A 27,958-nucleotide genomic window follows, 5' to 3' on the forward strand; every position below is an offset into this window, starting at 1 on the left:
GCCCTCTTCCTGTCTCTTGGGGGTTAGAAGCACCGAGCATGCTCTGATGGAGAGGCCTCATGAAGACTCCGATGCATGTGAGTGGAGACAAATCTTCACGAGTGCCTGAGAGCAGAGGCTGGCGGATGGTGTTGGTGAGGGGCAAGAGGATGGGGGAGGAAACCACCACTGGAAACAGGAGAGACATCGACCCTTTTATGTGGTGGGAAGGATTTCCGCCACATTATCCCTCTAGTAGAGAGGAAAACAGACCTAACAAATGAATGGTTTCACTTGTTATTGTGGGGACCAAGCCCAGGGCCTCAGATGTGCTAGGGAAGGGCTTTCCCTCTGAGCTACCATCAGTCCATAAGATTTCCGAGTTCTGAGCTTAAAATGCCTCTCCCTCACCGTTAGAGCCACACACGATGAGTTCCAGGCAAAGAAAGAAGAGCTTAAAAAACAAAGAGCCGTGTTTTAAGAAACACAAAGACTTGCAAAGAAAACACAAGAGCAAAATAAAAACATAAAAAAGTAACTATTGGTCCTGCATTTCAAGAGATGGCCATTATGATTTTTTTAAAATGAAATCAGAAATATTTAAGCATGTGTCCTCTGGAGTTCCTAAAACGGGGGGGGGGGGGGGGGGGCGGGGGGGGGCGGTAGGAATCAAAAGTTTCTGCTTTCCAGATCCCCAGCTTCATTTTGAAGAGAACTACAGACATGTCTTGTTTAGCAGACAGATGTCTAGTAAGACCCAGCAGAAGGCCACAAAGATCCCAAGAGAGTCAGGAGCCACACCATCGGATGGACAGAGCACACAGGGGGGCTCCATGTGCACAGCCATGAAATGGGCTGAGAAGATTATTCAGCTCCAAGTTTTATTTCCTATGGAAAACAGATAATTCAGAGTGTGTGACAAGACTCTGGTAACTGGGCCTGAGAGCTGTGAAGAATCACTCCCAGGAAGCAGGACTGGGCTCCTCAGTTGAAGAACGGGTTTCTGAACTGCTGTGGGCCACTGATTACTGTGGGGACTCTTCTTCCACTTTGAAGTGCTTGTTCTAATTTGGATAGGAACACCCACCAAAGAAGGGCACATGTGTTGGTGGCTTGGGATTTCGGGAGTGACTGATTGGCTCACAGGGAAACTGAGCTAATCAATAAATGAATTAAGCCACTGGTGGACTCATAATTGAAAGGACTGTTGGGAGGTGGTAGATGCTGTGGAAAGAGGAGCCTGGTTGCAGGAAGTGGATTGCTGGGGTTCATTTTTGGAAGGTGTGGTGGTTTGGATGAAAATGGCCCTAACAGGCTCATAGGGAGGGGCACTATTAGGAGATACGGCCTTGTTGGAGGAAGCGTGTCATTGGGGGTGGGCTTTGAGGTCTCAGATGCTCAAGCCAGGCCCAGTGTTGCTCTCTTCCTGCCTCTTACAGATCAAGATGTAGAACTCTCAGCTACCTCTCCAGCACCATGACTGCCTGCATGCCACCTTGCTTCCTGTCATGAGGACAATGGACTAAACCTCTGAACTATAAGCCAGCCCCAATGAAATGTTTTCCTTTATAAGAGTTGCTGTGGTCACGGTGTCTCTTCACAGCAATAGAAACTCTGAGACAAAGGGTCTATCTTGTCTCCAGCTACTTCCTTCCTCTGTCTGGCTGCTTTCTCAGCTGCCACGAGGTGAACGTGGCGTGATGCTCTCTGCCTTAACACAAACCTCCAGTCATGGAGCCAGCGGACCACGGACTGATACCTCTGTAACCCTGAGCCAAACTGAGTTCTCTTCTCAGTTGGTTTGCGCAGGGATGAGATGCTGACCCACAGTGCTCAGTGGATTTTCCTCTTCCTACATCAACAATATCTGTTGTATATATGTGGCTCATAGACTTTTAGTTCACAAACTTTTGTACATAAATCATACTAGACAACGGGTCAGGGGACTGCCACTGGTACCTCCACCTCCTTTGGATAGCAAGTATCTCAAACTTGAGCTTGGGATGGAAGTTATGATATCCTCGAAGGTGTACATTGCTTTACAGAGGATGTAAACACTTCACGTGAGGAGGATGACCTGTGACTGCCTTCCCATAGGGAAATGGCATCTTGGTCTTTCCTCTTGAGGTATGGAGGCCCTCTGACTTCTCTGACCAATATAGAGTAGATATGAACATTGAATATTTGGGCTTGGACCTTAGAACTTCCTGTCATGAACACACTCTCTGAGAGTCCTAACATGTGAGAGGTCTAGAAACCACAAGGCTAGAGGTGACACTTAGAACGTCAGTCAGCTTTGAGCCTACGCCCCAGCCATCCAAACCAAGGAGCCAGGCACATGAGTGATGCCATCATGGATCCCCTGGTCTAGGCTACCTGCGATGGCTAGCTTTTGTCTCAACTTGACTGGGCCTTGTGGATAGTCACACATTTGGTCAAGTGCTATTTTGGGTGTATATGTGAGGGCTCTTCTGGATGAGATTAACATTTGAATGACTGGGTAAACCAGACTGCCCACCCTGATGTAGCTGAGTCTCATCCTGTCTGCTGTGGGAGAAATGAGAGACAGAGACACAGAGAGACAGAGACAGAGAGAACAAAAGATGCGTGTGGGGGTGGAGTCCTAGGATCTTCTTCAAGAGTGAGCCAAATCACTTCCTAAAGATCCATCGCCTTCTAGTAGAGCCACAGGCCGGCGACTAAGCCTTCACACACGACATTCTGGGGGGACATTTCAGATCCTAGTTACAATGCAGAATCTGTTGATGAGTGACTACGCATTGCAAGGTAATGAGGTTCACGGCACCAGATAAGGAGGAGTCAATTCGATCTCATCTTGGGGACCTGACACTTGACTCACCTCTTAGTTTTCCCACACTCCCGTCCATGCTACCCTTTCCTCTCCTCCTCCCCCAATGCTAGCTGGAGCTTCCTCTCACCCAGTCATCAGTCACTGCCTGCTTAGTGTGTGAGGGTTTTCTCCAGAAGCTTCTCACACACTTCTCCCTGAGTTGCTTCCTTGTGGTGATTCTCCTAGCAGCCCCGAGTCCTTTTCCTTTAGAGCAATCATCTTTGATGATTTGATTTACGCTGGCCCTCACCTCTAGATTGCAAGCCTCATGAGAACAGAGAGCGAGACTCCCTTTGATCACTGTGGAATTCCTGGCTTCCGCACCGCGGCTGGACACAGCAAGTGCTGGATAAATATTTGTTAAGCAGATGAATGAAATATGTGATGCTGCTGATAAGGTCCTCACCGCAGCCTTAAGAACGCACCACTATTCTTCTTGCTCATGTGCTGTGCAAACCTGGATACCCAGCCCCAGGCACTGGGCAGGGCCGTGTGACTTATTAATTGCGGGGCTGTGGTCTGTGAGGGCAGCTGAGTACCCCTGGAGACACTATAAGCCCAAGAGAAAGAACCACGAGAGCCCCTGGGGATGTGTGGGTTTGACCATGTGTGGGTTTGGGATGCAAGAGTGGGGGGGCAATTTGTGCTCTATCCCATTTATGACTTAAGAGGAAATGGAGGGGGGACTTTACTTGAGAGTCTTGGGAAGTTAGTGGCCTTCTTGGGAGTCCTGAGAAGTTAGTGGCGTTTAGACTGTTTGAAGCACTTCTTGAAACCGTTTCTTGCTGGGTCAGAAAAGCTGACTGCTCTATATCTCTAGTAGAAGGAAGCTGTTGCCTCAGGGCCAGGCGAAGCTGCCACCTCCCACAGCAACTGCTCCCAGAATTTTACTCACCCTGCCTTGGGAATGCACCTCAACTTAGTGGTCCTCTAGACAAGGAAAATAGTGGCTCCATGGAAAGTAGCTCTCTTACAGTTTATTTTACATCACTTCACCATCGTTTTAATTAGTGAAATAAGTGCAAGTCTTTATCAGTGTCCTTACAACTTCCATTTTATAATTTAAAAGTATCTTCCTCACACCCCTCTGTAAGTGGCATCCTTTCCTTTACTCTCTCTCTCTCTCTCTCTCTCTCTCTCTCTCTCTCTCTCTCTCTCTCTCTCACACACACACACACACACACACACACACACACACACACTGGGTAGGGCATGGAATCTAGAGCTTTGACACAAAAATACAGCTCTCACCTCAAAGGGAATAAGTGTTTATTCTGGAGCCAGATATGAGTGACCATGGTCTAGGGATACCTCCAAAACTACTTCCTTCCAATGTGGTAGCAATTCGATGAAGTTTTGTAGTTACAGAACTAAGAAAGTCAAGATATGACTCTGTTGTTGGACATAAACGCTTTATCAGTATCCTAGCCTCTGGGTTGGTGGAGCTAGTGGTCTGTCTGTTAGTACACTTTAAAAGGATTTACCTCAGTAGTCACAAGGGTGTTACATCAAACACTGGTGGGCTATGATGGCCCAAGATAATTGGGCTCCAGATCCGAAGCATTACAACTCTCCACAATCCCAAATTCTAACTAGTCAACCAGGCTTGTAGGTCAGTCCGTCTTCCTATCCTCCTTCCATCCATCCCTCCCATAATTCTTCTCTTCCTTTTCTTTATTTCTTCGCCTTTTTTAAAGGCAGAGTTTCACTGCATAGTCCTGACTGGTTCAGAACTCAGGACTCAAAGAGATCTGCCTGCCTCTGTCTCCTGCAGGCACTGGGCACACCAGGCTAGTTTTTTGTGTGCTTTAACACAGCGAGGGTTGTTTACGTATGTTTCCTGGGCACTCAGTTCACGTAGGCAGGCTGTCTACCATTGAGTCACACTGGCCAACTGGTTCTGTGGACCTGATTTCATGAAGCAGGTTTAGCATGATTCTAGTTGGAGACAGGATCACCATCCACCCATATATAAACCTTGATCTTTCAACGAGAACACACCTCACTGCGTCCGGAGTGCACGCAGAGATCGCGCGCCTCATTTTCTAAAGGTCACCTGTCCCGAGACGGTGCCCACTGCCACCTCTGACAGGTGCCCCACCACTCCCCTGGGGTGCACAATCCCGTATCCGTCCCCTTTGAATGTGTAACATTTGAAAGCGCAGGGACAGGAGGCAGATGGAGGCACACCTTTGATCTTTCATCCTTGCGAGTGAAGGCAGGGCAGACACCTGGCAGCTGCGAACCGGGAACAAAACGCTGGCGGGGACCGGAATGACCTGAAACGCTGCCGCGGCCGGCCGGCCGGCCGGGTCGCAGGGGCAGCCTGATTCTGTGTGCGGGCAGAGAGACTTGGTCCCGGGCAGCTCCCCGAACTGGGCTGGGGTGCCAAGGACAGGAGCCCGGGAAAGATCCGGCAGCTGCGTTGTAACAAAGTCAACAAGGATGCAAAGATTGCAGCTGTGCACCATTGCGGGAGGGCGATTCAGGGAGCTTCTAGAAAGAGTATTTAGAGCGCTCTCTTTCCTTTGCGGAACTCTATTAAGGATTCCACCCTGGCACCAAGACGCCACGAATGCTGGCTTCAAGTGCTTCAAGAGTCTTTGGCGGGACTATACTGCCCCCTGCCGTTGATGTGCTGTTATTACGCCATTGCCCGGGAAGCCTGGGCCGTCAATCATACCCATCAATGTCACAGCTTCCGGTTCCCCCCGCCCCCAGGGTGGGAGGTGGTCTGGCAGGGCAGGATTGAACCCCAGTTTTAAACCCCAAATCAGACCTGGGAGGGAACTACAAAATTAAAGTCCTTCTTTCCTCACTCTGAGTCGGGTCTTCTGAGATGTTCTAGAAGCTTTGAAGAAAAAAGATCCGTCAGCTTCGAATCTGTCAGTTTTTAATGTCGGTAGCACTCCGGCTCTTTTCAGAGTCAACTCAAATGTGGCCTGGGCTGGAAAATTTTTCCTGACATGTCTTCAGCAATTGGCACGTGACAGGCGATGGATGTCCCCTTGCTGTCAAGCTTCCCCATCAGCGCGGAAAGGCAAGAGCAAGGGACACTCCTGATTGGTGTTTGCAGCCAGTGTGGCGAAGCTCTGTTCAGTGAAAAAGCATCCGGTAAAAAACGGCCGTGTACCGGATGCTTTTTCACTGAACAGAGCTTCGCCACACTGGCGGTAAAAAACGGCCGTGTAGCCGGGCGGTGGTGGCGCACGCCTTTAATCCCAGCACTCGGGAGGCAGAGCCAGGCGGATCTCTGTGAGTTCGAGGCCAGCCTGGTCTACAGAGTGAGTCCCAGGAGAGGCGCAAAGCTACACAGAGAAACCCTGTCTCGAAAAACCAAAAAAAAAAAAAAAAAAAAAAAAAAAAAAAAAAAAACCAAAAAAAAAAAACAAAACAAAAACAAAAAAAAAACGGCCGTGTATTGTTCACACGTCACCACTTGATTCACAAAAGCATCAGATGCTTGATCAACCACAATACAGCAACCTGACCCGAGGTAAGAAGGCAGGTGAGACAGACAGGTGTGTACAGGTGTATGAACGCACAACCTCTGCCTTTGTTCTCCCGTACCTTCCTTTTTACCCCGAGTCAGGGTCTTTCACTGGCCGGAAGCTCCCACAAGTAGGCTAGTTGTTCAGCAAGCTCCAGAGACTTGGTGGCCCATCTTGCTATTACGGATGACAAGTGCCCAGATATTTACACGAGTTCTGAGCATCTTACTGACAGAACCATCTTACGGGGCGGTATTTTTCAGTGGAATGTTTGGAATAACATAGACCTAGAAAATAGCTAGTTGTAATAGTTGGAAATCCATGCAGCTATTCAGACTTTCTCATGGAGAATGGTCTCCATGAGATCCCTCACTGGTTGAGATCACAAATGTTGTTTGGACAGGCATTTCTAGGAGTCAGAGCCGTGTTTCTTAGATTATGTTATCCAATGTTCTCTGGCACCTGGAATAGGGCCCTGAACACACTGCTACTGAGGTGTACTGTTGGTCTGCATTAATAATACTCATAAAAGCTGCTTGGGCAGCCCATTTTTGGGACCTCCTCCTCCCTGCTGCAGGGACCTGTTACTCTACTTCTCAATAAAACCATATTTGCTCTTAGGCATTTCTTTTTTTTTTTTTTTCTCCCTGAGACAGGCTTTTAGGTAGCCTAGCCCGCCCTCCAGGTCTGCCCAAGGATGACTTTGAACTCCTGATCGTCTTGTCTCTATTGCCCATGTGCTGGGATTACAGGTATTTGTTACTGTGCCCCCCCCCTGCTCTTTTGTTACATGTTTATTTAATGAAACAGTTTCCAGGTGGAAGGCTAACATAGTGTCTCGGCATGATTCATGATTGGCAAGGGCAAATGTTCTACCACTGAGCCACACCTTGGCCATTGTGTAGCATCTCTAAACAAAGGCTGACTAACAGAAGTGTCAGATAACTGTTAAACAAGATAAATACTCACTGTATTGTATAATCCCAGTTTTAAGGCAACATAGTTTAGGGTTCTAAACTTTCTAGATGCTTTTCTTTTCTTATTGAGAATATATACTAATTATATAGAATAATGGATTCTGTCTTAGTCACTGCTCTATTTCTGAGAAGGGACACCATGACTAAGGCAACTATTATAAGAGAAAGTATTTAATTGGGGGCTTGCTTACAGTTTCAGAGGTTTAGTTTATTATCATAGCTGGGGGCAGGCAGGTGCTGGAGCAGTAGCTGAGAGCTTTACATACTGATCGTAAGAGAGAGAGAGAGAGAGAGAGAGAGAGAGAGAGAGAGAGAGAGAGAGATTGGGATTGACATGGGCTTTTGAAACCTCAAAGCCCACTCCCAGTGACGTGACACACTTCTTCCAACAAGGCTATACCTCCTAATCCTTCTAATCCTTTCAAATAGTGCCACTCTGGTTACTAAGTATTCAAGTGTATGAGCCTATGTCTATGGAGGTTATTCTTATTTAAACTACCACCTATTCCATTATGATATTTTTAATACTTGTATAGAACATATTTTGGTCATTTTTATACCTTCTCTCACATCCTCCCACTCTTACTCATCCCCTTCCTCTTCCCATCTAGTCTCTCCTCTCTTTTTATTTCTTTATTTTTTTTTCCATTAGGGCTGATTATGGGAGAATGGGCAATAGGTACTGAAGATGGTGTCTCTTGAGGGTCTGGAGAGATGGCTCAGTGGTTAAGAGCACTTGCTGCTCTTGCAGGGTGCCCAGGTTTGGTTCCCAGCACCCACATGGAAGCTCATAACACCTGAACTCCAGCTCCAGGGGATCCAGTGTCTTCTCCTAGCCTCTGTGAGCACCAGGCATGCATGAGGTCAACACTCATACACACAATAAATGAAACTTAGGAAGAAAAAAAGAAGGTGTTTTCCTCTCCTCTCCCAACCATCAGCTGCTGGGAGGATCTCAAGGAAGAGTGATCTCATGAACCTCTCCTCATACATAACTTTATTTTGTGTTGCAGCTTTGAAATTTTGCCTCTGTGCTTGCTGATGGGGAAATATATACCACTAAAATAAAAAGCTAAAATTTTATTGGCAGACTAAGATGGTCAAAGTGAGACCATTCAAGCGTCTTCTGTAAGGTTGCTGTGTGTTTGTGACATGTACAGGGCATCGTCAGATTTATACAAAGATGGATCAGGTCAATGATTAGAAGGGTACAAAATTATGCATTTATGGGAGCCGAGAAACATATATCCTTTTTCAAGAGGAGACCTGGGCCTTCTAATGAAGCATCCAGTGATGTACATGGATCACGAGTTCTACCCAGCTCACAGAGCACCACGTGGCTTCCTTAGAATTCCAGTGCATTCCAGCAAGCCTGTGCTGGGAACTGTCAGCCTGGCCTTTATCCACCACCCCTGAGACAACCTTGGAGGTTTTCTTTTTCACTTGGCAGAGGATTTGCAGGAATGATGAGGATGGAGGGTTACATTTTCTTTACAAATGCAATCTAGCACACAGTTGTAGGATCTTTGTGAGAATTTTCTAAGCATTTTTTTTAAATTTAAAGATTATTATTTTTAAAATTTTATGTGTGTGGGTGTTTGGTCTGCACCTATGTCTGTGTACCACATGTGTGCTTGGTGCCCAAGGAGGCCAGAAGAGGGTCCCTCGGAAATGGAGCTACAGATGGTGAGCTGCCATGTGAGTGCTAGGAATTGAACGCAGGTCCTCTGTGAGAGTACTGACCGCTCTAAAGGCTGAGCCATTTCCCCAGCTCCTCTGAGTAATTTAAATCTCAGTATCTATACTAGAAGCCGCAATTCTGATGATACATGCTTATACGAACTGTGTCTCGAAATTGATGTTTGACATCTGCCATGTAAGCAGAATGTACTTGCTTTTGTCCATAAACCAATGAATATTAGCTTTCCCACAACTAAGCACAGTGAGATCGGTTTAATAAGAATATCTGTGTGACTTGGCAGACATTGTCTAACAGCCCCATTCTTCTTTCTAGGCCTGGGAAGCGGCTGACCAGATGCTGGCTTTCCTGAGCTGGGATTACGTCTAGTTCTGTCTTGGATGCCTTTCAACCAACCCTTCAGGCTCCCATTCCTCCCGCTACTCTGAAGCACTTGAAGGGTCTTCAATTTTTATCTTCCTTCCTGCCCTTGGAGCTCTCTGGAGGAAAAGGCAGTTCATTTTCTCCACCCACACAGCTCACAATTACACGGGACCACAGTGTTTCTTAGCTCCAGTCTTCAGAGCCAATCAAGGGGGAACACAATGTGTCTACACATTGCATAGAAGGCCTTCCCAGTGTAGAACCCTTAGGGGCAGTCGGACCACTGGCTCATAGTGGGTGCCTGCTAGGTTTGGATAAATATCCCCATGAAGGCCTAGGGCTTTGTCCTAGCCTGGGGCATTGGTGGGACATAGTAAAAACTTTAAGAAATAGGACCCAGTGGGAGGGTTTAGGTCTTTAGGGGTTGTGTGTGTGTATTGGCTAGTTTTATGTCAGTTTGACCAAGCTAGAGTTCTCTGAAAGGGAGGAACTTCAATTGAGAAAATATATCCATAAGATCTGACTGTAGGGCATTTTCTTAATTAGGGACTGGTGGGGGAGGGGGATGACCCACCCCATTGTGGGTTGTATCATCCTTGAACTTGGTGGTCCTGGGTTCTATAGAAAAGCAGCAAAGTAGCAAGCCAGTAAACAGCTCCCCTCCATGGCCTTTCCATCAGCTCCCACCTCCAGGTTCCTGCCCTCACTGCCTTGTTTTTTTTTTTTTTTCTTTCAAGACAGGGTTTCTCTGTGTAGCCCTGTCCTGGAACTCGCTCTGTAGACCAGGCTGGCCTTGAACTCATAGAGATCCGCCTGCCTCTGCCTCCCAAGTGCTGGGATTAAAGGTGTGCACCACCACCGCCTGGCCAGCCCTCACTGCTTTTGATGATGAACTGTTACATGGAACTGTGAGTGAAATACACCCTTTCCTCCCCAGGCTGCTTCTGGTCATGGTGTTTTGCCACAGCGACAGTAACCCTAACTACGACAGCGCGTGTGCCCTTAAAGGTGATATTGGTGTTATTGCACTTGTGCCCTTAAAGGTGATATTGGTATTATTGCACTTGTGCCCTTAAAGGTGATACTGGTGTTATTGCACTTGTGCCCTTAAAGGTGATATTGGTATTATCGCACTGTACCCTTAAAGGTGATATTGGTATTATCGCACTGTACCCTTAAAGGTGATATTGGTATTATCGCACTGTACCCTTAAAGGTGATATTGGTATTATCGCACTGTACCCTTAAAGGTGATATTGGTATTATCGCACTGTACCCTTAAAGGTGATATTGGTATTATCGCACTGTACCCTTAAAGGTGATATTGGTATTATTCTCTCTCTCTTTCTCATGCCCCACCCACAAGGTGAGCAGTTTCTCCCTTATATGATGTGTTGCCTCACGGTAGGCCTAAACGACCTTCAAAGCTGGGAACCCAAATCAATCTTTCTTCTTCCCTTTTTTTTTTTTAACCTTTCTTCTTTTTAAGATGACCCATCTCAGATATTTGCTAGAGTAACGGAAAGATAAGTCAGTACAAAAAAAAAAATACTTGCTAAAGAAAGGAAGGAATCCATAAGTTGACAGGTCATGCTATCCCTTTATTTGGCTGTGTCTAGCTAAATAAACCACAGGACTGATGATTTCAGTTAGAGAGACAGCCAATTATTTTCGTTATGGTAGAGAACAGGTATTTATTTATTTGTTTGCTTTTTCTAGGCAAGCATTTTTTTCCCATTAAGCCACACCTGTAGCCTGAGAAAACAGGCTTTTAACTTGCTTTCCATTTAATTTACTTGTTTGTTTGCTTATTTGTGTATTATTTATTTATTTATTTATTATTTATTGTCTTTTGAGACAGGGTCTCACTATGTAGCTATGGTAGTTTGAATATAATTGGCCCCCATAAGGTCAAAGGGAGTGGCACTATTAGGAGGTATGGCTTTGCTGGAGGAAGTGTGTCACTACAGAGGCGGGCTTTGAGGTCTCTTATATTCCCTCTTGCCTGAAAGATGTAGGACTCTCAGCTACAGCTACAGCACCATGTCTGCCTGCATCCTGCCACGCTCCCCAACATGATGATAATGGGCTGAACCCCTGAAACCGTAAGTGAGCTACCTCAATTGAATGTTTCCTTTATCAGAGTTGCTGTGGTCATGATGTCTCTTCACAGCAGTAGAAACCCTAACTAAGACAGTAGCTCTGAATGACCCGAAACTCTGAACTCACAGAGACTCCTCCTACCTCAGGCTCCTGAGTGCTGGGATGAAAGGCATGCGCTACCATGCCTGGCTTGCATTTGCTTTTTCAACAGACATTTTCTCTCCCACACTCATGCGGGATGGAAGGAAGTATGATGTAAGGAAATTGAAGCAAATATAGAATTAATGAAGTCATCCCACTTTTAGACTCTATTTTAAGATGCTCTTCTCTTCATACTCAGCTAGTCAGTTCCCAGTGGAGCAACAGGAATAATTCTCTAAAATCCAGGATCATGTAGCCTCTTTGTTGAAATCAAGAAGTGACTCTGATTTTACTTATTGTAGGAGGTAGATCCTCCCCACCGTCAACCCGTGCTAGAGTAGCAATCAAGGCACATGAAGGGAATAACTAGCTGTTTTAAAAGATTAAAAAAAATAGGTTATGAAGACTCTGGCTTTTTCTGAAAGACTTAATCATAATAAAGAAAAGATTTATTGGCCAGGTGGTGGTGGCTCATGCTTTTAATCTCAGCACTCAGGGAGATAGAGGCAGGTGGATCTCTGTGAGTTCGAGGCCAGTCTGGTCTATAGAGCGAGTTCCAGGACAGCCAGGGCTATTACACAGAGAAACCTGGTCTCAGAAAAACAACAAAGTTACTTATTTTTATTTGTGTGATTGTTTTGCCTTCCTTCCTTCCTTCCTTCCTTCCTTCCTTCCTTCCTTCCTCCCTCCCTCCCTCCCTCCCTCCCTCCCTCCCTCCCTCCCTCTCTCTCTTTCTTTCTTTCTTTCTTTCTTCTTTTTGCATTTTATTTTAAGTGTATGAGTATTTTGCTGGCACGTAATCTGTGCATCGTGTGTGTGCTTGGTCAGAAGAAAGCACCAGATCCCTTGGCCCTGGAGTTGTCAGATGCTATGTATTTGCTAGGAATTGAACCTGAGTCAATTACTTGACAGCAACAGGACACTCACAGGATAAACAGGTACGTGCGATGTGCCTGTATGCACATTTTTTGGGGGCAGTTGGTATCCATCGGGAATGATCACAAATGACTTAAGCTTTAATTGTTACAGCTTTGCTCTTTCTTCGTCTTTTCTCTTTTAATTTTAATTTTTGTGGTGCTAGGGATCAAACCCAGGGCTTCCTGCATTTGAGGCAATGTTCTACCACTGAGTTATCCCTCCAAGTCCATGATGGAACTCTTGATTGACAAGGTTACCATACCTTTACGACAAATGTTGGGTTCTCATTTCCCATCCAGTGGATTTTCACAGTTTTGTTGACTTCCATTCTCTTTTTTAGATTTATTTATTTTATTGTCCATGTATGAGTGTTTTGCCTGCATGTATCACATGCATGGCTGGTGCCCCCACCGTTCAGAAGATGGTATCAGATACCCTGGAACTGGAGTTATAGGTGGTTATGAGCCACCATGTGGGTTCTGGGAACCAAACCCAGGTCCTCCACAAGAACAAAAAGTACTCCCAACCACTGACCCATAACTCCAGCTGTCTCTTCCATTTTTCCTTGATTCTGTACTTGTTGGCTTTCCCAGCAGGAACCAACAGTGAGGTCTCTGAAGGTATAAAACAGCCTGTGTGACAATATTATCATTCTTTCTCTTGAGGGGATTGGTATCAGCCTTTACTTTTGGAGGAGCACAGCTCTGGCTAGTGTGCATCCAGCATGTGGAGCCTCCCCAGCAATGACCGAGGACGGACTATCAGGGCAGAGTACTGTTCGAGCATTACAGCACACACAGCCTATGAGAAAGGCCTGTGAATTCAGTGGTGTCCCGGGCTCTTTATAATGGTATGGAAGGAATTCACAGGGAGTAAAAACCATTTATAGAATTTTGAGCGTTTCAATAAATGATACAAGATATTCTGTACTTGAAAAATGTAGACTTTGTGTTAGGTGATTCTGTCAAACTGCAGGATAATGTAAGTGTTCTAAACTCATTTGAGGTTGGCTAGTCCAAGCGATGCTGTTTTGTTGGTTTAATCAAGTTAATTTAGATCTTTAAGATGGGGTGGGGCTTGGTTTTGGAAACCCAACTCAGAGTCTCATGCCTGCTAAGCAAAACCCTTCAACTGAACTCCATTTCCATTCCCCAAATGCACCTCTGACATGTTTTCAAGTTACCATGGGCTATTCTCTCTGTCTCTGTCTCTGTCTCTCTCTCTCTAGCTTTCTGTCTTTCCCATGTTTAGGGATTGAAGTCAGGACTTTGGGAATGCTAGGCACATACTCTTCTGATGAGCTACACAGCTAGTCCTACGAACATTATTTGGTTAAAGACTAGAACCTAAACCCTTGAGGAGAAGGGTATTTTATATTGAGTGCGGCATTTCTGAGTGCTCTAACCAGGGAATTATGGTGAAGTCGCTAATGTTAGATGAAGTCAGGTGCAGGAGGGTCAACTATATAAAAAACGTCAGATCAACTTAGCTTTCCTCATAATAAACAACCCAAGCTAAAGATATTGGCACTGTACAAGGGAAACTGTCCTGATACCAACTCATAAAAAAATAACTGAAGTCCAGCCTGAGGTTTTATGGAGTAAAAAGATTAAAACTCAGATACTCTCCTAATCTGTCAGAACAGAAACTATTTTTTTCTTCTGTATTAGGGATGATAAATGATAGATTTTAATTTGGGAGTCTCTACAAAACCAGGGTGAAATAATAGGCACTTACGTGGGCTGGAAATAAACAGCTATTGTTTCCTCCATATGAGAGCTGTATAACAACAACGAGACCAGAAAAAGGGTCATCATGGAGAGGAAAGGAGGGATCCAGCAAACAATTAAAGAGCACTGAATCACCTCAGAGGTGTCTGTAAGCTAAAAGACGCAAACTCTGTGGCTATATGACTGAGAAATGATAGAAAGAGACAGGCTGGTGAGGTGGCTCCGCAGTTGTGTGTGCGGGTGTGTGAGAGTGTGTATGAGACTGTGAGGGTGTGAATCTGTGTGTGAGTTGTGTGTGTGTATGAGGATGTACGTGTGTGAGGGTTTGAGTATGTGTGAGTGTGTGTGTGTGGGGTGTGTGTGTGTGTGTGTGAGGGTATGTGAGAGTGTAAGAGGGTGTGAGTATGTGTGTAAGTTGTGTGTGTATAAGGATGTGTGAGGGTATGTGTATGAGGATGTGTGTGAGTGTGAGCATGTGTGTGTGCAAGTGTGTGAGGGAAGGATTATGTGTGTGTATGTGTGTGAGAGAGTTGTGAGGGTATGTATGTGCGTGTGAGGGTGTGTGTGTGAGGATGTGTGTGTGTGTGTGTGTGTGTGTGTGTGTGTGAGCCTGTGTGTGTATGTGTGAGCATGCGTGGTATGTGCCTTACGAGTCTGAGGATCTGGGTCTGATGCCAGAACTGATGGTTCTGTAGAGAACCGACTCCTGAAAAGTTGTCTGACCTCCACAGTTTCATGTTTGGCATGTGTGCACAAACAGACAGACAAACCAACCTAAAATTCTTTAAAAAGAAGTTAGATGAAATAAAATCAGCAGTTGGGAGTGAATGTGCTATTGTGATCTCTTACCTGGTATGTGTTTTCTGGAAAACAGATTACTTTCCAGGGTTTTTTTTTTTTTTTTTTCTTGAGTCAGGGTCTCACAGTGTAGCTCAGGGTGGCTCCAAATTCATGGCAATCCTCCTGCCTCAGCCTCCTGAGTGCTGACATTAACAGACGTGAGCCAATCATTTGCATACATTTTCACCTACCATGAAGTAATCAGTGTCACTCACCCAGGGATGACAGGAGGATTAAATAAGGCTATAAACACAAAGTACACAGGACTGACTCTCACATGTTAGAGGTCAATTATCAGTGACTATTGTTATTCATGAATATAAATAATGTGATGCTTAGCCCAGCCGGTCAGATAACTGCTCCATCACCAACATGAAGAATGTAGGTGACAGTCTATAAAACTGCCACATATATTATAATATGAATAAGCAAGATACTTTAACGGAAGCCATACTGCCTTAATAATTGGTGGATAATGTACCATAAGAAAAGAAATTCAGGAGCCGCCAGGCAGTGGTGGCGCATGCCTTTAATCCTAAGCACTCAAGGAGGCTGAAGCAGGCAGATCTCTGTGAGTTCAAGTCCAGCCTGGTCTACAAATTGAGTTCCAGGAGAGCCTAAGTTACACAGAGAAACCCTGTTTGGGGGGGGGAGGTGGGAGGGGAGAAATTTATCCAAGGTTCTATCACATGCTGAAGAAACCGTGCCCCTCTGTGTTAGATCCAAAGCAGCACCCTCAAATGGCAGTGTTGGTGGTTGACACTGTCTTAAACAGAGGGACTTTGGCCAGACAAACAGCAGGATTGTTATTGGGTGAACAATCCTACAGGCGGGTCTCTGTTTATCAGAAACCTCTTTTAATTTGCCCCAAGGTTCAACTGCATCGGGCACAGGGCATTTAATTCCCAGTCAATCCTAACAACCCATATCAGCTCAAAGATCTCATCCTGATGACTTGCATAAAATCTCTGGCTCTTCCATCAGCCTGCTCTTCTCTTTGCCCCTGGAGAGATAGCCTTGGCATTTTGACCCCCAATAAACCTTTCTTTCTACCCATGAAGTGGTCTAGTACAGTGGTTTCACTGTGCCCTGCCTTTCACTATGAGCAGTGGAAGAAGGAACAGCCATGGAATTTGGGGACATCCTCTTCAAAGCAGCTGGAGGCATTCCCTGAGAAAGACTGGGCAGAGCCTAGAGAGACAGGGTTTCTCTTCAGGAGAAAAATTGCTGCAGTTCTAATGGAAGAGAATCTTACTTGGGCTGCATTTATATGAAAGGTTACTATTCACTGTCCACATCATAGTCAATCTCCAAAGGAGGAAAGACAGCAGCATCTGCCACTTGATAAAATCTGAATGCAATGGAAATTTCCAAAGGATTAATCAGACAAGGAAACTGCAATCACACAGTGTTCTCATGTTGAGTATTCTGGTAGCCATAGCATAAGGTTTGGCATTATTTCTAAAGCACTGATTTTCCCTCTGAGCATTTGAGATAAAAGACAACATTGCTCAGAAGCCTATGCCACCTTGTAAATATTAACTGTCTTCCTTGCTCTTTAATTTAGTTATTATCTTAACAAGGTCTCTATGTAGGTTTAACACATACAGAAAAATGGAATTAAAGCTGGATGCATCAGGAAACTGAGAGAAAGGAAGTGGGGACATAGCAAAGTGAGTTTCTTTACTCTTCAGTCTCATGCTGCAAAGCCTCAACACCTGCAATGTTAGGTGAGCACAAACCAAGGAACCCAGAGGTCTCTGTATAATGTCAAATACTGGCTCCAAGGTCCCTGCCACTATCTGATGACATGTGACAGCATGGGGAAGCCGTGTAAGGTATTTCTTGGAGGCCTGATCATGTTAGTAAACTATGAGGCCCTTTTAAAAATGCACCAGGAAGTCCTAACAGCGACCAAGGAAGTGTAGAGAAAGACTATTCATGCAATTATTTTGAAAACTATAGCAAAGCACATTGTCCGTGTTGTTATATCTTTTTGCTGCTTTTGGTGTTTGTGGCTACATATGTGGTGTGTAAGTGGTGGACTCCAGGAGGGCACTAGTGTCTTGTTCTATAGTGCTCCACCTTATATTCTGAGACAGGATTTCTCACTCAACATGAAGCTCACTGTTTCGTCCAGGTTGTTTGGCCATAGAGCTCTTAGGATAGGCCTACCTCTGCTCCCCTAACACTGGGGTTACAGGCACACATGGTCATGCTTGGCTTTTATGTGGGTAGTGCAGATTCAAACTCAGGTCCTCTTGATTGCATGGCAAGTGTACTTATCCACTGAGTCATCTCCCCAGCCCCTTATAGTATTATTTAAAGAATATGTTAATGATGGTAATAGTATTCCATCTTTTTATTCATTTTAGTAGATTATAGAGCAAATGCAGTATTCCTTTATGTCCATGCTGGAGAGCCCTGAGGGTTTTACATGAAAGTGTTTCTTCTCTGCAATTTTACTTTTCCCTTGCAGGCCTTCACCAAGGAACCAGAGAATAATTATCTCAGAAGGAACAGACAGCAGGCCAAGATCAAAGAAAATCGTCTGTCAGGTTCTAATTTGGTTTACCTCCTACCCGGTGCTCAGGGGCTCGGATCCTCATAGAGTACATGTGCCAGACATTCTATGGAAATCAGAGTAAAGACTCCAAAGATGTTCAAGGCTTATCCCAGGAACTGTAAATGTCATCTTATCTAGCAGAAGGGATATTGCAGAAGCAATTAAGGATCTTGAGATGGGAAGAAGATCCTGGATTGTAGGGGTGGACCTAATCTCAACTCAGGGAGCCTCAGCTATGAAAGGAGTGAGGCCAGAGAGCTGCCATCAAAGTAATGCATCAAGACTCATCTGGCTGTGGCAGGCTTTGAAAATGGAAAGAGGCCAATGAGTCTAGGAATTCAACAGCCTTTAGAAGGTGGGAAGAGCCACGAAAGGGATTCTTCTGAGAGCCTCCAGAAGGAATGTAGCCCCATTGCCATGATGCTTTCTGTCTCCTGGGACTACATCAGACATCTGACCACTGAATATGCTACAACGACACCTCTATGTTGTTTCAGCTACCATTTCCACGAAACTATATTACAGTCCCAGTGGAAAAGCACCATGGGTCCCACTCTCAAACTCATGTTCATTCACTTTGGTGTGCTTCAGATTGTGGAAGTCAGCAAAAATTGTTTCTCTTGATGATTTAAGAGTTTTCTCTAAATTAATTAAGGGGCTAGGTGGTTTAAGAAGATAAATGATAGGACCAGGGATCTAGTTCAGTTGCTAGAATGTCTTGCCTTGGAAGCGTAAGTGTGTGGGTTTGATACAAGCACCATAAAACTCTTTTCTGACACACACACACACACACACACACCCCAGAAAGAAGGAAAAGGAATGTTAATACCAATAACGTCAGCACACACAGGGACACAGCAGCAAAACTAACTTGCTTTGGTGCGATTCTTCATTAAACACTTCAGATGCAACATGATGCTGATAGTATCAGAGCTGACAAGAGATTAAAACGATCAGGAACAAAGAAGAAGATTTACTTTTTGAAATGAGGAATTGTTTTTTATATTATATCAGAACAATTATTACTGATTCATTCTTTTTTCAGATAGGGTCTCACTATGTAGCCTTAGCTGGCCAGGATCAGGCTGGCCTCAAACTTACAGAGATCTGCCTCAGCCTCCTTAGTGTTGGGATTAAAGATGTATGCCACCATTCCAGGCTTTTATCTTATTTTTATCTAGTTTATTTTATTTTTTTTGCAACAGGGTCTCATATAGTCCAGGCTGGCCTTGAAGTTGCGATGTTGCTGCAAGGACTTTGAATTTCTCATCTTCCACCCCCGGAATGCTGAGGTTACAGGCCTGTGCCATCCCACCTGTATGGATGGAACCCGGGGATTTGCGCAGCCTAGGCACATGCTCTACCAACTGAGCTACATGTGTGGTCCCTAGAATAGTTCCTAGGCTTTGGACACGTCAGCCCTTGTTAGAAAATGACATAAAATTATCACAATGAAAAAGCACTTTTAAAAACACTAAGTATTTACACTGTAGCTAGGAATTAACAATGGGTGATGAAACTAACAAAGGAAAAAAAACCTGAGAAGTCAATGCCAAAAATATAAGCAAAATGTGTCATTTTAGAAAGTGAAGTATATCTGTATAAGACTAACGAAAACCAAGGGCCAACAGAATATTCGAAGAAATTTGGACTAAATAGCAGTTGTGTGACAATAACTGTGATGATCACACGCCTACGAGGCCTTTAAAATGTAGTCGAATGGCTAGACAGAATTATTTCCTTTCTAAAAAGACTGGTTAGTAGTTTACAAACTATCAATCCCTTGGTTCATGCAGAAGCTCCAAGACCTAAAATCAGACATAGATTTGAGATGCAAGGTAGAAATCCAACATCATGAAGGGAAGCAGAGAGAGGGTGGCCTGAGAACGCATGGACCTCAACCATCTCAAGAAAAGAAAAGCATGAATCTAACTGCTGAAAAGCTGTAAAAAGAGAACAGAAGACCATTTCAGAGTTTGTGGAAAGCTGTGGACAGTGTCTCAGAGTAAAGTTTTGGATGTTATTGTGGATCATATTTGCAGTTCTTTCATCAAATTAAAGTCTTAGATTTTAGATATGAAAAAGAAAAGACAAAGCAAAATAAAAATAAGAAAGGCCTGCCTTTGGGAGGATGCCAGATGGCTACAGAATGGGCAAAAGGGTGTGAGTGGGAAACATCTGGCGTTGGCTGTGTTCCCTGCCCCACAGATTCTTAACGTGGTTGCAGAAACTTTGAGGAAGACTGGCGGGAGGCTGCCTCTTCCCTGCAGCCCTTCCCTGGTGTCTGGAGCCTTCCAAGGTCCTTCCTGCTGAAAATTCCTGTTCACTGCTGGGACATGCTAATAAGAAACAGACTACACCACAAACTCTGCATTTAGGACCTGGGTTTGCTAGCTAGCTTCCACCTTGTCCGGGCTTCCTACTTTTTCCCATACACGATGCTCAATCAATGAATGATGTTTTCATAGGCTCCAGCCTCGGACAGTCTTCACGAAATTAAAAAAAAAATCTTTGAAGCAAATCCTTAGTATGGCTCATTACTGTATGATCTGTAAAGTTAGTTCTAGGGTTTCGAGGAAGAATGTAAGTGTATTTATCTTTCTGCTCACATTCAAACCAAATTAGTCCCAAACCTCAGGCTATAAGCGATATCCTTGAACAACAAACCTTTTCATCGGCTGGAGCAACGAAGTTAAAAACCTAGCCGATGAATCCGACCTTCTCTGCACTGGACTGTTGATGGAGTTGGGAAATGTAATTTTAGATTTCCCAGCACCAGGGTCAGCTCACCCTCGAGTGGGTGGCATTCTCAATAATCTTTGTCCTTGTGATTATCAGACAACATGTATCCAGTGTCCTTTGGAAGGATCTTTTTCCTCCTCTAAATGGCACGATTAAGAAGAAAGGTGACCACCATTTCAATGGAAAGCTGATATATGCTGAGAACTGCTACTGACCTCAGCAAACCAAAACACAGGTGATGGACAGAAAGGCTACTTTCTAGGGCCCATGTAAACACACCAGGCTAGTGTGGTGTGATGGATATTCAAATATGTGCTTTTTTTTTTTTGGCCTTGGAACTCACGTTCTGAGAAGCAGAAAAGAATGTCTTGGGTGGGGATGTAGAAAGAAAGAAGGAAGAAAATGAATTTTATAGTTAAAGCAACTTAGAAAATTCTGGAAGAATTAAAAGACAGTTCTTAGAACCCCTAGTCAGGTAATATGCTCCATGACTTCCTAAGAGGTTTACAGCATGGGATGACTGAGATTTTTTTTTTTTTTTAAATTTGTATCTGGAACACATCATGAAATCCTGGGACACAGTTTGGGAAATGCTCACAAACATCTCTTCCCATCCCATTTGTTTTTTTGTGGGGGGGATGGGAGAGTAAAATTCCAGTTCTTAAATTCTGGGAGGACTAGTGGAGACGAGGTCTGGCCTAGGGTTTGAGTGAAGCAGCCCAAAGAAGGAACCATGTACCTTGCTTAGCCTTGGGCAGGACATACATGCAGAGAAGATCAGTAGGTGGCCCTCTGTCACAGGAGCAGAAGGCAGGCTAAGACACCGCCAAAGAGAGGCCATCTGATCCAGGTCCAGAAGACCTCTACATTTGATGAGCTAAAGATTTATTTTCATTTTATGCCTATGAGTGACTCTATGTATGTCTGTGCATCGTGTATGTGCCTTATGCCCTTGAAGGCCAGAAGAGGGCACTGGATACTCTGGAACTAGAGTTACAGGGGATTGTGGGCTGTCATGGATGTGCTGGGAACCAAACCTGCGTCCTCTTCAAGGGCAGCTGGTGCTGTTAATCCCTGAGCTCTTAATCTCTAGCTCCATTTAAAATTACACTTGTGTATATGTGTGTGTACATGTACGTGTGTATGTGTATGCCACACATGCATGTAGAAGTCAGAGGACAACTTGCAGAAGTCAGTTCTCTCCTCTAAACATATGGTTTCCAGGAACTGAACTGAGGTCATCATCAGGTTTCACGGCAGGCAAGCACCTTTATCTGCTGAGCTGTTTCATGGGCTCACCATTTGATGAGCTAGTTGGAAATAACATGAGTGGGATGAAAGTAAATTACTCAGCTGGGCTGAATGAACACGCTTAGGACTTGCAGCATGCAAGCTTTTGGGTTTAGGAGTCTGCATTTGCATTTATGATTACAGTAATGTAAAGATGAACACTAGTTTTCTGAGAAAAGGAATCATTCATAATTTCACCATGCAACATTTTAAAAAGGCACTGAAGAATTAGTTCCTATCATTGGTTTCCTGTAAGGAAGGATGAACAGAAAACTAGAACCAAGCTAATGGTGGTTTGTATTTTCTATTGTCTTCGCCAAAGTTAATATCCCCCCGCCCCCACCATCCCCGCTTTGCCTTGATCTGTAAGAAACTATCCTTAGGAGAACTTTGAAAAATTTACTAATTATTTTAACATATTATCAAAACAACACCCAAGGAAACAAGCTCCTGGCTGTGTGCACGCTGCCTCTGGGTAATGTAATTTAGCTAGAGATCAAAGGTTAAGTGCCTCTTAGCCAAGGCGAGAGGTAATCATTTCCATTATGTGTATTTTTGGAAGTGTTTTTATTGTTAATACAAAATGTAATGGACATTCCCCCTCCCACAAACCATTAATAGTTGTGAATCTGCATCTTAGAACACATTAGAAGAGGCAATTAGAAAGTTCTCATGGTCTTCAGAGTTCAAATACAATTTTGTCATTTTAATTAGGAGTTTACTCTTTTACCAGGCATCAGAGGTTCTCGTACCGAGGTACAGTGAAGTAAAGAGCCATAAGCTCTTCAAGGTCATTCAGTACTGTTTCCCATTCATTTACCCTGGCAGAGATTCAGCCTGGTAAGTCAATCCTGCTCCTGCAATCGAGGGCTTCCGTGGTTGGACCCTGATGGACGCCTGTGGAGTTGCTTGCTAAGCACTCAGCACGTTAAAGTCTCCAGTCACTCTCCTGTGTTCTGTGTTCACAGAGAGATGGGCGTTATCTCTAAGCTACTGTCTCCAACCAACTTCCTCCACCGACTTTCCCCCTTCTCTCTTAGGAAATGAAGAAGCAGTGTCCCCGGAATTCCAACCCATTTCTCTAGTCTTAGAGAGCAAGTGGATGAAGTGGGGTTGGGAGAGGGGCACAACTAGGATCCAGGTCGACAGTTCTGTGTGAATCTTGGGACTCTGGTCATAGTAATGAAAGTCACGCAGTCTGGCTACCATGGAGTCAGCATCTGGGATGGCTATTAAAACCCTTCAGCTCTTCGCTTGAGGGATTTTGGTTCCTCAGTATAAAAGCCACTATGTATCCTTTGCACTGCTAACATCCAGGAATAAATGTGAAGCAAAATGTAGGTTCCAACACTTGATTTTCTTCTTTCCCATGTGCATAAATCTGCATGTTGGAAAATGGAAAACATTCAATCATACTGTACATAGCAGACAGTAGTGAGGAAATGGATTTTAGTGTGAGAGCAATCACAGCATCGTTGTACGCCAGTCACATCAGCGGGGCAGATTCCTGTTCAAGAGAAAAGGGGAAACCCAGATAGCCCAGGGCAAGTGACTCACTACAACTTGGTAAATAATTATTCACAGGGCTGTGATTCCTCTGTGATCCTATAGCTCAAGTCATGGGGTCCTAATACATTCAAACTGGAAGGATTTTCATCCACGGAAAATGTGTTTATTGAAGATGACAGTAGGGAATACATATTGAGTGAGGAGGTCACTGGGTTCACTTGCTTAGGCTTCTCAGTGTATGAGCATCTAGCACTCAGCATTGGTATTGCCTGCATCAGCCGGCTTGTGTGTGTGTGTGTGTGTGTGTGTGTGTGTGTGTGTGTGTGTGTGTGTGTAAGTGAGAGGATGGACAGCATCTGTGTCTTTCTCAATCTCTCTCTACCCTATTTTATTACAACCTGATATTTACTGACTTGGCTAGACTGGCTTGCCAGCAAATACCAGGGTCCATTCTATCTCTACCTGCTGAACACTGGGATAACAGGTGCGCACTGCCGTGCCTGGCTCCTTATGTGGATTTTGGGGACATGAATTAGGTCCCCTGCTTGCATGGGAAGCACTTTGTCCCCCCAAACCATCTTCCCAGTCCCTGATGCTGACTTTTTGGAGCATACCAATTGTCCGAGCTTATCAGAGGGGCAAGATTACACCTGCAGGAAAAATGAAATAAATGTTTTCACTCAAGGTGAGCCCACCCTTATCTATTCATTTGGTCATGTCCGTGTGCATGACATTTTGCTCACAGGAGAAGACAGAGTGAGGGCCTACTGAAGTACTCACATCTATCCTCACAAATAGATGGGGACTCTGGTCCTTAAAGAGCATGAGACTCATGACACAGGGTTAGGCAAGGCAGGATTCCAACCACGCTTATGGGATGAATTCAGTGACAGCTGAGTTAGATGGGATCCCAAGGGACTGGCAATGGTGGAGGACTGTGATTTTTGGCTGAAGAATCCAAGGAAAGAGCCACATGGTCTGGCGTAGAGGAGAGATCGGTGCAGGAGGCTCAGGAAACTGTCCAGGAGAGACTGTGGCAGTTTGGTGACGAAGCCACATGCCACATACAGAGAGCTGCTGTTCATCCTCAGGGAAAAAGGGCCAGTTTCTGTAGGGTGTACTGACAGGTGGATAAGGAGAATGATCTCAGGAACCCAGAGCCAGAGGAATCACAGGATGGACATATGCGTGTGTGTGTGTGTGTGTGTGTGTGTGTGTGTGTGTGTGTGTGTGTGTGTGCGCGCATGTCTGATCTGATAGAAGCACAGAGCATTCAGAAAGTGACTGTTCCAGATTTCAGACGTGTGCCAAGCTGTCAGCATCATGGTATACAGTTCATGTTACTCTTTACACATGACTATGCTGAGACCACCTTATTATTTTTTAGTTTTTGGTACTGAGGACTGAACTCAGGTCTCATGCATGCTGATGCACAGGCAGCATCATCATGTCACAGGGCCAGGTTCTTGTTTTAGGTCTCACATGGCAGGTATGCTTTATAGTACTGGGTTGTAGACACCTTGCTGGAATGGAGAAGGTTGGGAGAAGTCAAAACTGAGGTTTGTATATTGCCACACTCTTTGTATTTATACTGGATTGGAAAAGAAATTTCCAGCACAGGAAAGAATTGAAGAATTGACCCTTAGGTCAAAACTTTTTTTTTTTGTTGTTGCTGTTTTGAGATAGGGTCATGCTATGGAGCCCTAAGCTGGCCTTCAACTGTGATCCTCCTGCCTGCTGATCACAGGAACGCATCACTAGCTAGGGGTATGTACTTTTTATATGACATAAATCAGTAGAGAGAGGCAGGCTATGGGAACAAATACATCATCCAAGAAGCAGGTACAATCAAGTGGCTGGTATGTAGCATACCACATAGCCATTAGGGCTTATGTAAAGCTCATGGGTGGCAAGAGGGTCCAGACTTGAAGGACGCATCTGCTCGACTAGGAGCAGGGACGAATTGGAATCTCTGAGAAGCCAGAAGGGCCTGCTAGCTGGGCCACTACTGCCAGGACTAAGGAGCTAGATGGGCAAGGGAAAGGTTGGCTATGGCTTCTGTGGCTGCTGGGTACCAGGCAGCCCACCCAGGAAGCAGGAACATGGGAGAGGGAGGCAGAGGCTAACAACCCAAGTCCTAAGAGTCCAAGTTGGGAACGTGGCCTTATAAAAAGGTCACTGGCCAGGACACACAGAAACAAGGGCTACTGGGTGGGTACTTTTGGTTTTGGGATAGCAGGACACCCCAGGACTTGAGAAGGTGACGGCCTCATGGTACTGGCTGCTTACAAAACCATTTAAGAAAAGGATTAGGAGGGAGGATGGGGACCCGGGTAGCAGATGGTGGATCCAGGTACAATGGCACCAAGGGTCCGTGCCTTCAGACTGCAGAATCTTCAACGTGCTGGGAAGCCTGTGGCTTGGAAACGCTTTGGGAAGGGAGTTCTGGAGGGATCCTGACAAGGGGTCAAACTCCCTGACAGCTGGCAGGCGTTCCTTCACGAGCTTCGAATTTTATTGTACTGACTTTAAACGTTATGGGACAGTATAAGGCAGTATAGGAGAAAGGTCGGAGAACATGACCATAAAGGCAAGGAAACATGAGAACTACAGATAAATGTGGCTAGGATGAGTAACCGATAGCAAAGTAAGACAGATGCAAATCGCCAGAGCTGCTTAGAGTGGGAGGACGTGGCAGCCCACCTGATGGCGCAAGAGGAGCGTCAGGATGACGTCGTTCATCGTGAGTGACTGTTTTCCTTTAGCAGGAAGCTCACCGGCTATGGATGCATTCCTTATTTTCTTGGCACCCGTCAATTGCACGTAGGAACTTTACAGATTGCCTCCTGGCCCGCTGCGTTTGCTCTTTCCCCATGCACATACACATAGCGACCACCAGAGGACGACCTTGCATGCGAGCAAGCCCTTAGCAGATCGCATGCATCGCCAGCGATTACTGAGCCCTACATTGCACAAATTCCTCCCCATGGTCCCCTTCACGCCTGGCCTCCGATCTGACGGTTTCCCGAGTACCAGGCACGGATCTCTGTGGGCAATGGCACAGCCGGGAACATTCTGGCTGCTTTGTAAAACTGTAAGCACCTAGGGACAGATGCCTTTGAGCCGTAAAAGCAGGATGCCAAGCTCACAGAGGTGGTGGTGGCAGCTGATCTGCCCTATTACTTTTCTCTGTTCCCAGAGGCAAGTCTGCAGAGCTCCCTGGAGGGGCTCCGTTGGCAAGAGTAGGTTTGCCTGGACACACGGCTTCCTCTGCGTGTGTGCATTCTCGTTTTCACATTAAGGAAAATGTTAGTTTCATAACTCAGAGTGAAATGGCCAGTTTGGGAATCCATGGCTAGATTTTCTTTTAAATTTCCTCTAAATAACTCTGAATTAAAAGGTCTGAGAGAGCACTAGGATTTATGACCCCGGCTGAGCAGCCTGGGGTCACAGGGACCTTGCTTCGGGAAGGAATGTTATCCGGGGTTTATCTGGACTGTGTATTACTGAGTTGCTGTCATGAGACCTGGTGGAATGCCTGCGGATTAGGACAAACATCTACAGGATTTATTAATATTGGTATTGAATGTCTTTTGGATATTTTGGGTAGTCAACTTGGGCAAAGACAGAAGATATGAATACATGCAAATGGGAATTACCAACGTTTACAGTACGACATGTTGGGATTCTAGAATTGAGGTTATAGAGGACAAGAGGTGTGACTCTCTTAAAGAGCTGTTTTTGTAGTTCACAAAATTCAGGGTGGAATGTGATTAATAAATAGGAGAAAGAAATTCAGATAAAAATTATTACATTCATCCATCCATTCATTTAGCATCTGTGCACATGGGCACCGTGGTGTACCTGTAGAATGCAAAGAACTACTTGTGAGAGCCAGGTCTCTCCTGCCACGTGGGTCCTGGGGATGGTACTCAGACTTGGCTGCAAGTGCTGTTACCCACTGACTCATCTCATGAGTCTCAGTTTTCATTTTTTTTCTTTTTTTTAAGGTGGGTAAATGTGGTCCTCATGTATCCAGGCTAGCCCGAAACCATTCTATCTCTCAAGCGCTGGGGACGACAGGCGTATATCACCACACTCAACAAAGAAATTCAGATATTCATTAGAAGAGAAAGACACATAATATGGTAGGGTTCTTTAATTTTTTTTTTTTTTGAGCCAAACAGATTTGTTGGCATGGCAGCTTCAGCAAGCCATCTGTGGGGCTATCTGAAGAGAATCTAAAATAAATGAAGGGATTAATCCAGTTTATTTTGGGGGAAAGAAACATTTCCAGTGTTTCAGACTGCTCGGTGGGAAACTTCTGGGGGCTTAAACGTGGTCTAGCTTTACTTTGGCCGCAGTTAACCAGTATCGTCTGCTGGAAGGAGTTACAGACAGCGTCTTGACAGAGTGCTAAAAACATGGTGCCGAACATGTCATCTTTCTCTTCACAGCGCAGCCCCTTAACAAGAGACTGTTCAGTCCGCACGTCAGCAAAGGAGGGTTAGAACACGGTTTCACGGAGGGCCTTCAACATCGGTACAATTCTATACTCAAAATGACGTTTACCCTAGTACAGTTATTAATGGTTCCTTGTTTTTCCCCACTTTCAAAAATGCCCCTGTTTGGTTGATAAGTTAAACGGCCACCATGCGCTTATCACCAGTCTCTGAGCCCACAGGAAGATGAGCACAGATGCGACCCTCTGTTCCTAGCCTCAGGAGACTGATGTGCCTGGTACATACAGGCTGACCCCT

The 27,958-nt window shown here is 45.0% G+C and overlaps 1 protein-coding gene and 1 long non-coding RNA gene across 26 annotated transcripts in view; one reads left to right on the top strand and one right to left on the bottom strand.

Moving 5' to 3' along the window:
* Dlgap1 (DLG associated protein 1) overlaps positions 1-27,958 on the bottom strand; it is an 823,903-nt gene that overhangs the window by 112,349 nt on the left and 683,596 nt on the right. The window lies entirely within an intron of this gene.
* Positions 12,382-19,685, top strand: LOC128117791 (uncharacterized). Its single transcript, XR_008220906.1, has 2 exons — positions 12,382-13,371; positions 17,571-19,685. It is a non-coding gene; the product is annotated as an uncharacterized LOC128117791 (long non-coding RNA).

Source organism: Peromyscus californicus, unplaced genomic scaffold (assembly GCF_007827085.1).
Source record: "Peromyscus californicus insignis strain IS unplaced genomic scaffold, ASM782708v3 Scaffold_21__1_contigs__length_65335640, whole genome shotgun sequence".
NCBI lineage: Eukaryota > Metazoa > Chordata > Mammalia > Rodentia > Cricetidae > Peromyscus > Peromyscus californicus.